This window comes from Falco biarmicus, chromosome 9 (genome assembly GCF_023638135.1).
Source record: "Falco biarmicus isolate bFalBia1 chromosome 9, bFalBia1.pri, whole genome shotgun sequence".
Taxonomy (NCBI): domain Eukaryota; kingdom Metazoa; phylum Chordata; class Aves; order Falconiformes; family Falconidae; genus Falco; species Falco biarmicus.
This window is the reverse complement of record NC_079296.1, coordinates 34,821,723-34,837,552: the sequence shown is the minus strand read 5'-3', so window position 1 is coordinate 34,837,552 and position 15,830 is coordinate 34,821,723. Positions and strand designations below refer to the sequence as shown.

The 15,830-nt window shown below is 39.8% G+C and overlaps 1 protein-coding gene across 7 annotated transcripts in view; it reads left to right on the top strand.

The window, feature by feature from the left end:
* The first annotated feature begins 834 nt into the window (after positions 1-834).
* The window catches only part of PCDH15 (protocadherin related 15), a 443,438-nt gene continuing 428,442 nt past the window's right edge, over positions 835-15,830 (top strand). For 3 of the 7 annotated variants that reach the window (XM_056352006.1, XM_056352009.1, XM_056352002.1), the window contains exon 1: positions 7,920-8,067. The gene's annotated coding sequence lies outside the window, so the exon portion shown is untranslated. The other 4 variants (XM_056352007.1, XM_056352003.1, XM_056352005.1 and 1 more) reach the window with 3 other exon arrangements.

Genomic DNA, 15,830 nt, shown 5'->3' with positions numbered 1-15,830 from the left:
TGATGAGCTGTTTGCAGTTTGTGTGTGTGTATTTGAGGTGGGCATCTTTTTCTTGGAAGCTCTCAGTGATAATTTAAGTTTTCTCTGTTTTCTGAGGGAAAAATGGAATTGGAGGAGGGGAAGACCTGAAGGTGAAAAAGTGGGGAAGGTGTGGACAAAGCCTAAAAGGGAGAGCTCAGGCTTCTGTTCGAGTAAGAGAATGGATACCCCTGCCAAATGATGCCCATAGACTTTGGGAACAAGCCTTCGTCTACAGACATCAGAGAATCATGAGGGGAAATACTGCTCTGAATTTAGGGAAAAATATTTATTTAGTGGTGAAGAACAAAAGAATGATCTACAGTTTCTGTCTCTGACCATTTGTCACAGAGTTGCAAAACATCCTGTTCAGAGAACAGGGATCAGAATTCCCTGGAGAGCAGTTGCATAAGGACACCAGAACAGCAGAGAGGAGGGATCTGTTGTTGTGCATTTGTTACTGTCATCAGGTAACCGTGTGATCATTGAGTTAATCAGGGTAAACATGCATGGCATTGGTAGTAGGTGGTCTGGCAACTAATTCACAGTCAGAAAGTGCTGGTCTTAATTCATCTCCTCTGATACTTTTGGTGCAGATAATAATAATGAATGGGCAAATCTTTTTTTTTTGTTTTCTCTTGACAGATGATTTAGGAAGGAACAAAATGCTCTTCTCTAACAGTAGGATTTTAAGACCTTGGGGACTCTAAGGATTTCCTTCTTTAATCTGTGGGAATTAGCCCTGACTGACAAGGAACTAGCATGCAGTTGACTTACAGTCCTCAGTTAACTTGCAGGTATATGGTATATAGAACTACGGGAATAAAGTGGTTCTAGCTTGAAGTGGAATTCCTATGAAGATCCAACCAGAAGTGTCAATGCTGGAACAGAGGTTGCCATTGAGTCCTGGGGGGAAATCAATACAGGTTGGATAGAAAAAAGAACTTTTTTTTTTAAAAAAAAAAAAATCTGTAGTATGTAGTAACTACTAATCAGGGCTCTGTGAATAACTGTGAAAACAGGAATAATGTAAATCATTGTGTAGTAGCTTACTAAAAGTAAATTCACTGGATATTGTACTGCATAATACTGTACGTATAGTATGCTATGTTGTAGTGCTTTCTGATGTTCAAGCAAAGCTTTAAAATAGTGTCTCCGAAGACAGCCTTTTTAGCCTTCAAAAAATGTAGTTGTGAGTGACCATTACAAAATAGTAATTTGAAGAACAAAGGTTCAGGTGGTGAAAAACAGATAATCAACTGAATGCATTGAGTGTGGTAGTGGGAAACAGTGCACAGAGTATGGGAGAATGTACCAGAGAGAGAGAAAAAAATATGCCAGAAATCTCCCAGACAGGATTACAGCTTTTCAAAAATTGCTAGTTGAAGGGATGTCAGATGTCTCATAAGAACTAGTATTTGGATATAAAATACCCCTTTCCTACAAAGGACATTTCATTTTTTGTGATACATCTTGCTGTCCTTTTATTGCTGAAGGATTAGCAAATCATTTAAGTGTTTTTTTTGTTTGTTTCCCCCCTGCCTACTGTCAGCTCACCTAGTGAGGAGAAAGCAGAATGCAACAACAGCAAGCAAGTTGGGTTCAAGTGGGACAGGAATAAAATGGTCTTTATCTGTAGCTCACCACTTGCATCCTCATTGCTGTAGTAGCGAGTGGAAGCCAGGCCATCATCGTATGGTTGTGAAGCTGTTGGTTTGAAAAGCTGAACAGCTTTTCCACAGAAGAAAACAGTTTTCAAAGCTGATATTTACTTTGCCTGCTTGTTGACAGCAACTGAAGGGCATAAGCATCTGAACCACAGAGATGTTTCTAGGGCAAGACCATGGCATTTGGATGTTATAGACACTACTGTACCACCAAGAAGAGACCTTCAGACACATCTCTCACAGCCATTACATTCAGAGAAAGAAGAGAGAGAATTTTAATTTCTATTAATTGGTTTTTTTTCTATTTCCTATTCATTGGGACTTCAGTAGTGTGGCACTGTCTTGTGCTTGAAGTGGTTGGATCTTGTTTGGTGTTCCAAGCTTGGGTAGGCTTAAAATGGTGGAAAGGGGTGCTTCCAGGCTTCAAGAGCTGTTAAACTCTTATACCACCAAGTATAATGATACATTAACTAGACACTTTTAAATAGAGATGTGTGCATATATCTCTCTATGTATATTTTCTATTTTTATTTATATACATATATGCCTACAGATATGTACTTGCTGTATTTGCTACATTCCTCTGCCCCTTTCAAATATTAAGTGAATTTTAACAAACCTTCTGCATCTTCTGGGGTGCCTGGATCCTAACCAGAATCACCCTTCGTGAGATTGTGAGGCTCGCTAGGATGTGCTGGTCCTAAAAGCCCATAACTGTGCTAGCATCGCACCATGCTTGAGTTTAAAAACCTTGCACCTGAGCAGCTGTACTTAGCCTCAGCACCCTGCCACATTGCCCTGGGCACCCTGCTCAGCTCTGAGTCTCTTTGCTATACTAGGCTGTGCACTGTAAACATGACACCAGATGCCACAACAGTGACCTGAGATAAGAGGAATTTACCCAAGCAGCATCCTTTCCATCAGGGTTGATGTGAAAGGAGAGCTTTGTGCCCACCCACTGGATTGATGCTTTGGAGATAGATTTTTATTCTCTTTCTTCTAAGGTTAAGCAGAGTTCACATTTTCTGTTTAAAACATGCCAGCAGAAGGGGATTCTGTCCTAGGACTTTCTCTGCATTTTACACTAAACAAGCCTGATCACCAGGCTACAGAGGAGTTATCTCTTAATCTGGCTTTGCAGCCCAGTAAAACCTACTTTGCTGGCAGGGATTCAGCAGTAGATGTGAGGAGTATCTCTACCAGAATTGTTACTTCCCTGGTGCTTAGAGCATTTTTCTGCAAAACAGAAGTAGTATCTTCTTGTTTTCTTCTGGTCCTGAAGGGCTTGAGTTTGGTTTCATTTCCTATGTGGAAGATGATAGGCACCTCCATCCCTTATATGGCAGGATTTTTATAGAAAACTGTAGTCCTAACTTTGTGAAAGGCGTGCGACGTGGGAGTTAGGTTGTGGGAGGTGATGTGTACAGAAGCCAATATATGTGGGTCCTTACTCTCTGGTTTTCACTTGGCTTAAGGTGGGAGATGTTGTGTTTCTCAGCCTTGGTGGGACTCAGTTCTGAGTCTGCACAGACGTGGAGCTTCAGACAGCTGGGAAATGTGAAGGATAAAATGCAGCAACACCTGTGGTCTTCCAGCAGCGCAGAGTTACTATGTGAAAAAGGAGTATTTCAAGTCTGTGATTTGATTTAGGCATTGAAAATCCCATATTTCCCTAAAATCTTGTTTCAGTTCAGGACTGCCAGTGTGGCCAAGTTCTGCCACATTGCCCTGGTCACTTTTCCTTCTACTCTGCCCCAACAAGCCTTACCACTGAGATGAGGGTCTCACGTATACCAGGCTCTGAGCACGTGTACATTGGTCAAATTCCATTCTGTACAAAGCCCCCACGTGTTTACTGAGTCCTTTTCCTGACAGTTTTGTACAAATATTCTGAGACACCAAAAGGGCTCCTGACACATAAAGCACAGTTTCCTTGGCAGGGGTTGGGTGGGATCAGGCCCCCAGTGTTGCCTTTGCAGTAAGAACTACAGGTTACACAGTCATTAGCTGTGCTAGATGAGAAGTTACTGTGCTGGTTCCATCTACTTAAACCTCCTGGTTCTTTAAATAGGTGTCCTTGGCCAGCTTTTCTCACTCCGTTAATCCTAGCACAGATGAACTGGCATGAATATAAATGTTTATGGCAGTCTTCACAGCTGCATATGGAATATATCTGATTGTTTGCCTATAGTCAGTGCTGTGGGTTTACAATTTGATGCTCTATAAAGAGTCTTAGATAATCTTTCTGAAAGGAGCTGTGTAAATGAAGATATAATTAGCTTTATGGTTTTGGGTTCGTTTTTTTTTTTTTGGAAACAGATATCTTTTAATAAAGCACTGGAGCACAGAATAGCCATTTCCTGTGATTTTCATTCACATAATATTTATAGTGCTACAGAACAAATGAGCCGTTGAAAAGGGAGAAAAATTAATACTGTGAATGAACTTGCCTTGAGAGGAATTTGTGATAAAATTATGAATCTAACAAACTTCAGTAAACCAATTACTGTTCCTCCTGGATTTGTGAATATGAAAGCTCAATGGGATTTGATGTAATCCCTCCCTGTGAACAGATGGGCAGATTGCAGGTCTCTGCAGAATGCGTTCCAGCCCTCCCAATTCCTTCCACAGTCGGCTGTGATCGTGTTTCTTTACACCTTGCCTCTTGGTGACAAAAATACCGAAAAAGGCACGAGCAGAGTCAATGAAGATGTTTGTGACATGCCCCTGTGCAAATTACGTTTATTTTTTTTTTCATCCAGTACTTTAAGTCACATAGAAGAAGGATGGTCATTTTTGAATGCCCAGTGGCACATTACAATGGGCCTACTAGTATTACTGTAGTTAAGAGGCAGTCAGCAGGGAATTATAGACCAGCCAAATTTTTTACTCCAAGTTCAAACCATAAAATTCATAGAATGAAATTATAAGAACTAAACCAGGAGCAATTTTTAATTCTCCTCCCTCCCTGAAATCAGTTTGATCACAGTTATTCACTTGCCATCTGCATTTTCTGCCTTCAAGAGCAGCAAACTTTCTGCTTTTCAGGAAGATAGTAAAAAAGTTGCATCGGGTCATAGCTAAAATGATGCTGTATTTTGTCTAGTGTAATTCCAACAACCTCCTTATGCTGCTTGCATTGCTCCTTACATTGCAAAACATAAAGACATCTATATAGTGGGACGGTGCAAGTAGTTTTGTTTGCCTCAACTGAACTACACAAAATCTTAAAACTATGAATATTTTTAACTGTTTTGTACAGTTATGGTCTTGCTTTTAACTGGAAATATGTATGCTGGTAACTTTAAGACGTGATCCAGCATTTGTTTCCTAAGTAGTAACTAGCATTTCTCAAATATATTTTGCAACTACTCAGTAATGAAAGAAATTGCTGCCTGCTTATGTGAGTATGTAACTTACTTGGAGGCAAAACTAGGAGTGATAGAAAATTTATGTTGGGAGGTCTGTGGTTCCATCTTCGGGCTCAGAGCAAGGCCAGCTCTGGGGCCAGAGCAGGCTGTTCAGGGCCTTGTCCAGTCAGGTCCGGAAAACCTCCAAGGACAGAAACTGCCCAGCCTCACTGGCAACCTGCAGCACTGCTTGCCTCTGCTCTTGGAAGAACATTATTCCCTATATCCTTACATTACTGTTTCAGCTTATGGCCGTTCCCTCTCCTTCTGCCACATCTGAGCCCCATCATTCAACCAGTTCACCCATTTTTTTGTTAGATTGTGCCGTCCTCACTTGGATACAAAAATGTTGTGGAAGACAGTGCTGAAAGTCTTGAGAAAGTCAAGGAAAATGACAGCTGCTGTCCCCTCATCCGCGTTTTATCACTTTATTATTCCTGTCATTCTACCACAGTCAGGTTGGTCAGGCATGATTTAGCTTTGGTAAATCCAGGCTGACTGATCCCAGTCACCTTTTTCTCCTTCATATGCCCAGAAATGTGTTTAGGGAGGACAAGCTCCATAATTTCCAATGATTTTCATGTCATATAAGGTACTTAAAATAGCTGGAAGATGGGAAGTAACTTTATACAACTATATAATTTAAAAGGCTAAAATGGAAAACCTGTTGTATCCACACAGAATTGTGAGCAGAATCAGAGCCATGCAGCAGCTTCACAATAAGTCAGAAGATCTGTCCATCTTGCAGAGTGGTGGGTTGAACTTGCATTCCTAAGAGTACGTGCTCCTGGAAATAGTAGGTGGGGATAGGGTCAGTGAAGAACAAATAAGGCTCTAGTGGGACCTTAGTTCCTGCTTTTGTAAAAAGCAGGATTTGTTTTCCAGACACTTTATCCCTGAGAGCAGAAAAATACACCTCTGGGTCTGGTAATACTGTATTTTTATTTTCTCCGTGCTGCTGTATAACTGTAAATACATTTCAAGAAGACTTTGGCATGCTCATCAATTGATTGCACAGAAAATCCTCTGTGAAATGATGACCCTGGATATGTTTTGGACATATTCATTGGTGAGATACAGGATCCTCACAGAAGGTAAAGAAATCAGTGAGCACCTTTCAAGTCAATCGTTATTTTTGTTAGTTTTCATGCTTCCAAAATAACTTCCTTATGCAAAGCACCCAAGTATTGTAGACCATAAGGTGAATTAGTTCCTTTTGATAATGTTTTGAGAAAATTTGAAACTAACAATAGGGTTCTTGTAGCATATAAAATATTTAAAATACGTGTTCATGATGAAGCAACTTTTTTCTTTCACTGTGCGGCACTTTGTCTAGGATAGTCCTTTCTGCCTTTACGAATTTTTTTTGTTGTAGGGGAAAGCAAAACCCTGACTTAAAGATTTTGTACTGCTGATTTAATGGGAGCTGGTCTTAGCATTTTGAGAACACGTGAGTGTTGAATACTTGTTACAGAAGTATATGTTTGTGGCTTACACTATGGACAGGTGTATCTCACAGGAAAGCTAAAGCTTAGTAATAGACCAAACTGAATGCACACACCTACACTGGGAAAGAGTAATTACTCTGGTTTTTGCTATATATACACCAGGTTTTTAAATTATTATTAATTTATTTTTTTTAAGTTTTCATTGTTAGGTCTCAGTGTTACTGGTTTTATCGGACAAAGAAAATGCTCGTTCTGATTAGTCTGAATTAAAGTTTTGTGTGTTTCTTTTGAAAGAAATAAAGATTTGAAGTCTTACTGGTAGGTAGAGCTTGTGTATGAGAACCAGTAGCTTTAGACAGTTTTGCAGTAATTCTTTATGGGTTTTTTTAGAAGAACCGGTGAGCAATTTTAGTCCCAGCACAGGTTTTCAAGTAATTGATGTACTATGTTATTATTTCATAGAGGTTACTTCACCATACAAATCTTTTGTAGTGAGCTCCTATTTAGTCTCACCCTGTAGCCTGACAAAAAATACCTTATTTTGAAAAAATGGCATTTTTTGTAATAGGGACAAAAGCACAGTAGGAAATTGGCCCAGAACCTCTGAAGTTATTTTGCTTTGGCCACAAAAGCCTTTTAGAAGATAAACACCAGCTTTTATTTCCAGATTAGTCACATTTAGCTGGTGCCCATACCTTGCCAAGTAGATCTGAAACTGTCATAGCATTTTCTCCATTTCACAGCAAGTTCTGTAACTACACTCTCCTCACTCACACTGGAACTTGCAGCTGTAGATACTACTCTTTAAAGGTAAGCCCAAATTTGGGCAGGTTTACTTGACTGCTTACAGGAGTAGGCTGTGGAAAGGGTTGGTGCTTGGTGTGAAATCCCACCTGTCCTTATCAGTCGTTCGATTTTTAATAAACTTGGGTAGATGCCTGTGCAGTCTCAACATGAGTTGCATTGTGAGTCTGTGCAGCCTTTTCTGCAAATGGGAGTTTCAATTAATGCTGTTTCAATATAGCGAGGGTAAATAAAAGACTGAAATATTTCTTGAAAGGCGGTGCTGTCTTCTGTTTTAGCCAGTCACATCAGGCACCTTTATTTCGGATATCTTGGCCTTAACTAGCAGCATCGTTGTGTTGGGAAGGGCTTTAAAGAGATTACTCCTGTCCTGTCAAATGATCTCATAAACAAGCCTAAGCTGCTTCGTCCCTCGCCGCTGGGAAGGCAGAAAGAGCCGATACCAAGCTGCCGGGAAAGCCGGTGGGACTCGGAGCAGGACAGCGCCCCGCGCTCGCTGACCCTGGGACCCGGAGCCGCCTCTGGGGGCCGCGCAGGCGTTCGGGGGCGCCGGGGCTGGGCCGGGCCGGGCCGGGGGCCGGCGTGCGGCGCGGCGCGGCGGGCAGGGGGCGGGCACAGCAGTGCCGGGCCCGCGCCCAGTACCCGCGGGCAGGTGGAGCAGCTGGGATGCGGAGCGGAGGGTGGCGAGCGGCTGTGTGCCTCTCGGGCTGATGTGCGTAGGTATGCTTCTTGTCGCTGCTATTCCTTCGGTTATTTCTATGCCAGCTGCGTGCGCTGCGCGGGGATCGCTGTTGCTCTGTGTTTTATCGGGTTTCCTCTGGAAGCAGAGTGACGCGCAGTTGCGGCGTTGTTGTTACTCCGTGCAGAGCCTTGAGGGGGGAACTTGCTGCGTGACCCAGAGCGGCAAACTTCGAACTGCTAAGTCAAGCTGGGTTTTCTTCTTGTTTCTTTCTTTCCCTTGGAATTAAATCGAGGTAAGATTGACCACAGAACTAATAGTTTATTCATCTGTTTAGAAGAATCTGTTGCGGTGCACCCCTCGTTCCGTTAGGCTTAGAGTGGGGGGAGTCGGTAAAAGAGGTTTGTTTGTTTGGGCAGAGTGTCCTTGGGGAAACTGAAGTCTGCCTTTCCTATCAGTGCAGTTTCCCTGCAGTGATGTAGGAAAGATCTTAGCACTTGCTTTTCAGCTATTTGTAGTACAAATTAATGTTTGTTGCAAAGTATAGCTCCTGCAACTGTTCTTCCCTTTCTCAGAGGAAGTTATTTTCAGATGGCAAGCAAGATTTTGGCTAATTTTTGCAGTTTTTAGAGTTAAGGCTTAGTGTATGGCTAATTTGTTGATATGCCTCTAAACTCTGTGCGATAGTAACTGTGTTAGTACTTTCTGTTAGTCTCTTACTTCATCCCCTTCTTCTCATGCCACAGATAACCTGAATTTTTTAAAAAAATTCAGGGTTGTTTGTCATACCTTGAATATCCTTCATATTTAGCTGTTCTTACTGCATAGCTTTTTTTTTTTTTTTTCATTATTGATTCCTTGTCTGTTACTTTGGCTGGGCTAGGGTATTATTTTAATAATTACACTTCCTGGATTTTTGCATTTTCCTTGTTCAGCATTCACTACAATACTACTATCAATGTAAAGATACTGTTTTAGGTAAAAAAAAATAAAATTTGCAAATTTTAGTGATTACTGGCATCTAATATGGAGAACTGTAATCAAGTTTATTATACTTTACATACAATTTGAAGACAAAATGGGTAAGTGTGTGTATATATTTATACGCAAGAAGGAAGCTTACCTATAAATGCAGTGCTATATTGTTGCAAGAGGGTAACAGGTTGCCCTGTGAGGTTAACTGTAGGTCCACATTTTGTTACTTCTTATAAAGTCAGCTGACTGGTATAGTAAATAATGAATGATATTAATGCTAATGTATTGTGGACTTTTACAGGACTGAGTCTTGCTTCAGAGAGTTTGAGGCATTCTGTATGAATTCTGAGTTACTGTTATCTGAATGTAACTATTGCTTTTGGTTTTCTTTTCCTGGGGAGGCAGAAGACTGGCTAGCCAGCAGGGTTATTTGATGCATTTTGTCTATCGGTGTAAGTGCTCAGGTTTCAGGAACATAATCCACGTGGCTTTGCAGTTACAACCCTGTGAAATAAGAGTGTAATTTAATGAGAGGATTGCTCTGCTTAACAATGAAGTGCTCCTCTCTCAGCTGTTGTACTGAGCTGCTGAAGCAAGAAAGTTCCACCCAATTGCTGTGTTTCACACTTTACCCTTGGAGAGTGAATATACACACTGTAAAGTTTGGGGCTCGATATCTTCTTTATGGTTTTCTACTTGTGGTAAATCACTGGTTGGAATAATTGTATTGTCACCTTGTGTCATATTTGCTCAGGTGTAATAGCATTGCCAGAAAGTCAGTCGCCTGTAAAATTGTGGTGCAAAGTTTTTAATGTTCTTTGGAAAGGTGGTGGTGGGGGTTGTTAGAGGATTTTTTCCTTTAAAAAAATGGAAGTGTTTTTTTTTCTCTCCTTTCTTCCCCCCCCCCTTTTTTTTTTTTTCATATGAGCTTATTGGTTTACTGGTGTATGGGATTCTTTGATGATAACATCTTTCCAAGAAATGTTTATGCTGAAGAAGCATTTGCTCAGAAATACTTTCAAATCACATGAAATGAATGAAATTCAATCTGTTAAGATTAAAAATAAAATCAAGTGGCCATGTTAGAGTCTGGTCTTTACTTGCTGTACAGCTAAATTGTTGTAACAGTTAAAGGTATAAAGTGGGAATTGATTCCTTGTGTCCTGCAAGCTTTGGTTTAAGATGTCCAGTTCTGAGCTTCATTTCTGCTTTTTAAGTTGTATGTGTGTGTGTGTTGATTTTTTGTCTATGAACGTCCATTATCCCCAAGTACTTTCCTTTTTTTTTAAAAAAAAAAAAAAAGGAAAAAACAAATTGTCATGAAGATTGGACTTGTGAAGGGCATTTGTGTAATTTAATGTTGATATTGAACTTGCAGGGCTGAGATGTGGTAACACTGACATTTGTAGCCAGTTTTTGCACCATTGGCTCTAAGTTCATGATTTTAAATATGTGTTAGGAGCTTCAGATTGGAAAACACCATCTGTGTCTGCAACTGTGGTTCCTGCTACTGCAGCCTTAATGCCTTACCATTGTTAGCATACTTACTAGGTCCCATCTGCATTTTTTTTATTCTTCTGTCACTGGTGCTCCCTTGGGTATCTGGAGCTCCTGACACTCAGGTCCTTCTCCTGATTTCCAGAGTAAATACAGTCTTTTTTTTCCCAGTATTTTTACTGTCTTTTTTTGATGCCTGTTTCACCTGACATTCATATTTTAACATGGTGATCAAGATGGTGTGTGGCATTCATTTTTATGCATAACCAGTGTTTTGGTTCAGTGATACCATTGCTTTCTTGTTCCTATTGCAAGTATGTCTATTCTGGATCCAAGTATCACATTTGCCAGTTTGCACCTGGATCACATTGATGGTTTATAATTGTGTGTAATTATCTAAAACACCTAGGTCGTCCTCCTGTGCAGTGTTCACTGGGAAGTGCACAGCATACCAGGAAACGTCTTGTACTTCCTGGGAACGTGATGTTGTGCCTTACTGAATTTTGTCCTGTTGCTGTTCAGTTCTTCAGAACATCTAGTTATTTCTGTGTAATACCTATGTCCTCTCTTCCAGTATCTATAACTCCGCTGTATTATGTGTCATCAACCTATTTCTAATTCCAGCAACAGAGTTATTGGTTGAAACGCTTCATAAGATCAGTTCCAAGACTGATTTTTAAGACCTAATAATTACTTAAGTTTTCAGGACTTCTGCTGTTGTGTCCCCTTGAACCAGATGCTCACCTACCTATAAATTCCGCTGCTAGTTGCAGCTTAACTGATAGTTTCCCATGTGATGCTGCTGAATACTCTGCTAAAATCCAGATTAATGAGATCTACAGCATTTGGAGAATGTTATCTGATGAAGTAATCTCTTAGGTTAGTCTGTCACAAGCTACCTTGTGTTAAACCCATAATAAATTTGGTTAGATTTTCCACTGCTTTCAAGTCTCTAGAAGAAGATTTTAAGGGAAGCATACTTGGTCTCTATGCCACGGAAGTAAGTGTTATAGTCATGTAGAAAATTCTCTCTTACTTTAAACATGAATAACTTATTTCTTACTCTTTAATTGTATGCAGTATCCTAGTTAAAGAAAATGTCTTAGTAATGTTCAATCTTGTGTGCCTTTTATTTAAAAACTCTGGGTTTGGCTGTTTAATGGCCCCTAAAGTTTTTATTTCACTTTGATGATTTCCTCTTTTGTACCCTTGTGTATCTTACGTGTTTTCTTTTTTTTTTTTTTCTTCTCCATTCACCCCCTTCCTCTCATACCATAGTAAATGTTAATGCCCTTACTAAAAATAAGATCAAAATTTTCCTTTGTTACTTAGATTATCTTTCCCAAAATACCCTTCTTGCTGCACAGGAACCCAAATTTTCTTTTTCTGATCTTTCCCTACATAGTGAACCCAACAATCTTTTTAAAGCTATCAAACCCAGGAAAATACTGTGACTTTGAGATCTTCCTGAGATTCTGTTATACCAATTCTTACTGTGATTTTTTTTTTTTTCTTTTCTGAACCTCTTAATTGTTTCTGGTTTTAAGGTTTTTAAAAACCCGCATGTTTTCATTAAAAACTTTCTAATTTTAGTGCCGGTTAACTGTTAGATGTGTATTCACACAGAAAAAAATGTCAAATCTTTCTTCTTCAAAGTCTTTCTGTCCCTCTTCCTTCCTTGGAATACGGAGGGGTTTGACACCTTTGATTTGAAGATTGCTAGGCCTCCTTCATATTCAGATAGCTGGGCTCCTCAATTCGGTTGATTTTTCTAGTTGGCTCACTTAATTTTTTTTTTAATTTTTTTTTTTTCAAAACAAGTGTGGATAACTCTTAATTACAAATCTGTTTTCTTTTGTTCTTCCATTTTGTTTAATCAGCTTATTGCCATTCAAATCCGGTTTCTGTGAGTGAACTCTCTCAAAATTGAGTATGAATTAACCTTATGTCTTCTACATACAAAGGTTATTCACTAAGTCAATCATGTATGAGAGTATACAGATTACACTGCTGTTAGTATTCTTTGCTGTTCATAGCTGGAAAATGAAATTTTTCTAATAGTGGCACAGTTTCTATATAGTTCTTACTCCTCTTAAGAACACTACAGCAATCTATGTATTGCTTCAGTGTTTATGGCATTACTGCAGTTGAATGCAGTTTGACTGGATTGGTTCTTCCCAGAGTGATTTTTATAAAAATGAATATTGAAGTTTAACATATGGTGCTCTCCTGGCTTTATGTCTCTCTCTCAGATGGAAAACCCTTTGAAGAATTTCTTCTCTGCTCATGGCTGGAGAAATAATAAGATCAAGTTAGCCGGTTGCACCATGTTTTGTTATCCAGGTTCCTGGCATTTATATGTAATTATTCTCTACTAGCAGCTCTGTGCACCCCAAGAGAACCAGTCACAGTTAATGGCAGAACTCTGCCCAAAATTAGGCCAGACATGGTAACAGCATTAATGTTACAACACTTGTTAACTGTGGCTAGTGCGCTTTGTTGTAATAAACTGAATAATCAGAGTGGTTATTTCATCTAGAGACCACAACAGATGCAGAAGTTGTTCACTTTGTCCTGATGGAGCAGAAGCGTTTCTCATAAAGGATTCCTTCAACTGCTGCTGAGGCTGTTTTCTGTTCCACCTGAAGAGAAGTTATTTAAGATTTTCTTTTCTCTATCACAGAGTGACCATAAATTGGATATACATCATACTGTTTTACAGGTACGATGAGGCAATGCCACAAAGATAGCAGACATAATCAAACCTGAAGCTTGTCCTTTGTAATTATTCAGAACCTGATCTGAAGTCTATGGGAGACAGTATTTCTAAGATTCAAATCTTTGCTTTAGTGCTTCCAGGTGGCATGGTTTTACAACCGTGCTACTGTTGTGCTTGTAACTAATTGAGTGCATGCTGTCTCTCTATATGTATGTACGGACTCATGTAATGTGTGTGTATGTATGAATATGGTAACTACTGTCCTTTCTTCAGGGTATGAGCTTTAGCAGTCAAGTGTGTCTTTGTTCCAGCCCTTGTTTTTGTGGTGCCCCGTTTATTTTAATGTAAGTTCCACTTGCTGAGTAGACCTTCTCTTTCTCTGAGCAGTAGCCATCAGCTAAATTGCCAGCAAATTCGTGCACAGATAGATATTAACTGTTGGTTTGATGGAAAAATATCTGCAGGGTTTCAGTGCAGAAATCCATTCTAAAATCTAGGATTTTAAGCAGAAAACCTTTGTATCACAATATATAGAAGTAATTGTAAGCTCTATTAAAGCATGGAATATATCTTGAAATTTTATAGCAGTTTTTAATGTCTCACACCTTTTGTAAAGTGAAATTCCACTATGACTTTTTGTACTGAAATTGTTCAGTTTTCTGAATATCACTGCTGCTTTGTCTTTGAAGCTGTGTAAGCTGATTCTACTTTTGATGTGACATTTGAGATGCTACAACACCTTCTGCATTTCCAAAAAACTACTATTGCTTGGTAGTACTCTTTTCCATCCCAGCATACTAGCACACATTAGATTATAAAATAGATAACTGTTATTATTTTTAAGCACACTGTCTTAGATCAAACATATGATGAAAGAGTAGAGGAGGATTGTGACAATCGAATCATTTGGAGATATAATTTCTGATGATTCAGTGGGACAAAAATGGTTTGTTACAGTTTGCTTCTGAATGTACTGGGGCCAAGATGCTTCTAGGTTGCAGAAGAATTTCGGTTCATCAAGTGACTGTTCCTGATCTGGCCACAGTCTGCAGGTTGTGCACACTCGCTGAATCCCAGCCATGGAATTTGTAGAAGAGTTTGGCAGGGAGGAAGGTTTAGGGAGTGGTGGTTACTGGTTTTGCTACTCTTTAGTGTCATTGCAAAGTGCTTCCATGATTGTGAGCTGTGAAAGTGCATGATCGACCTGCTGCACTGATGGTCCTGGGAAAGCGCATTTTGATTTCAAGTTATCAGATCGTAAAAATTTGAGAAGGCAGTACTTCTACCTTGAGTATGGCCATAACCACAGCTCTCTCAGATCAGGGAACAGCCAAATAAAACAGCTGCTGTTTTACACAACAGGTCAGAAGCTGATGATGGGATACAGAGTTGTTCTTGGTCCATAAATTTATGGTCTTGGTTCATAAATAACCAACACTTAATTTTATTTTGGCAATGTACTTTCACACTGTATCCTTCCTTTAACAGTTTCATAATGAGTTTCCAGCATGCTTGATGCTTTGGGGACTCTATTTTAAAAGTTCTCTGCTCAACCTACTGAGCATTTGCTTTAGAAATACTATGTATTGAGAATAACACTATATTCACCACCACTTCTGTGTCTCAAGTTCAGTTTTCTGCATGCTTTGTTGTATCCTGAGCAGGGAGTGTAGTGCTGCGCCTTTGAAATAACTGTTAACCAGGTAAGCTCACTACACCATGCTGGTCTATGTTCTTTGTACATTGATTTAAAAACTGCTCAGGGCTGTTCTTGCTGAGTAGGCAGCGTGTTGGATAGCTTACCGTTCCTGGTCTGCCATCACAAAAATAGGTGAATTACAATACACCTGCCCTATCTCTGAAGTCATGAACCTCATAGGAAGTAAGCTAGACAAAATCTTCTTTGTTGCAGAAATACAGAAACAAATATGTAGTGAAGTGGCCACCAAGCTGTTGTTTGTGGTGGAGTTGACTCTTCCTAAGGTGAGGTTTGAGTGTAGCTACTAGACATATCATGCAATGTTGAATTGATTCATCCTTGCCAGGGCATCAGTGCTTAGATATGTAAGATTGATCTGTCCTGAGCAAAACGTAACTGCTGCTACTTGCCTAAATTATGAATGTTGTAAAGCCTCGACAGGTGAGATGCTCTGTATAATACAGAGTATTATACACGCAAGGGTGTGTGTGAAAGATGATATGCTGATGGAGGGATTTGGTTGCTTTCTTTGACGGCCCTCTCTTTTTGAGATCTAGTGGAGTTAGTTCTAGCTTGATAGAAAGTGCCCTGCTGTACCTGCCTGGTGGAAGCAAGATGTGAATGGCCTAGTCTGTTTCTGCTGGACCTTAAGAGCTTTGTTTAATTTGTACTGCTGTGACTCTTCAGTCATATGCGGTGTCCAATTTGTTTTCTAAATAGCTAAGACGGGCATTGGTGTTGCTTCTGCAAGTGAATCTTTATGCTGCACATACTGTTTGAAATGCAGTCAAAGTCTAGTATACTTGCTTGACCCAAGCGTACCTGTAAACAAGTAGAGAAGACATGCTTCTCTGTTAATTTTGACTCGTGTTCTTTGTCCCTGGATGGTTCTGATTTACTTGGATGTTGATCAC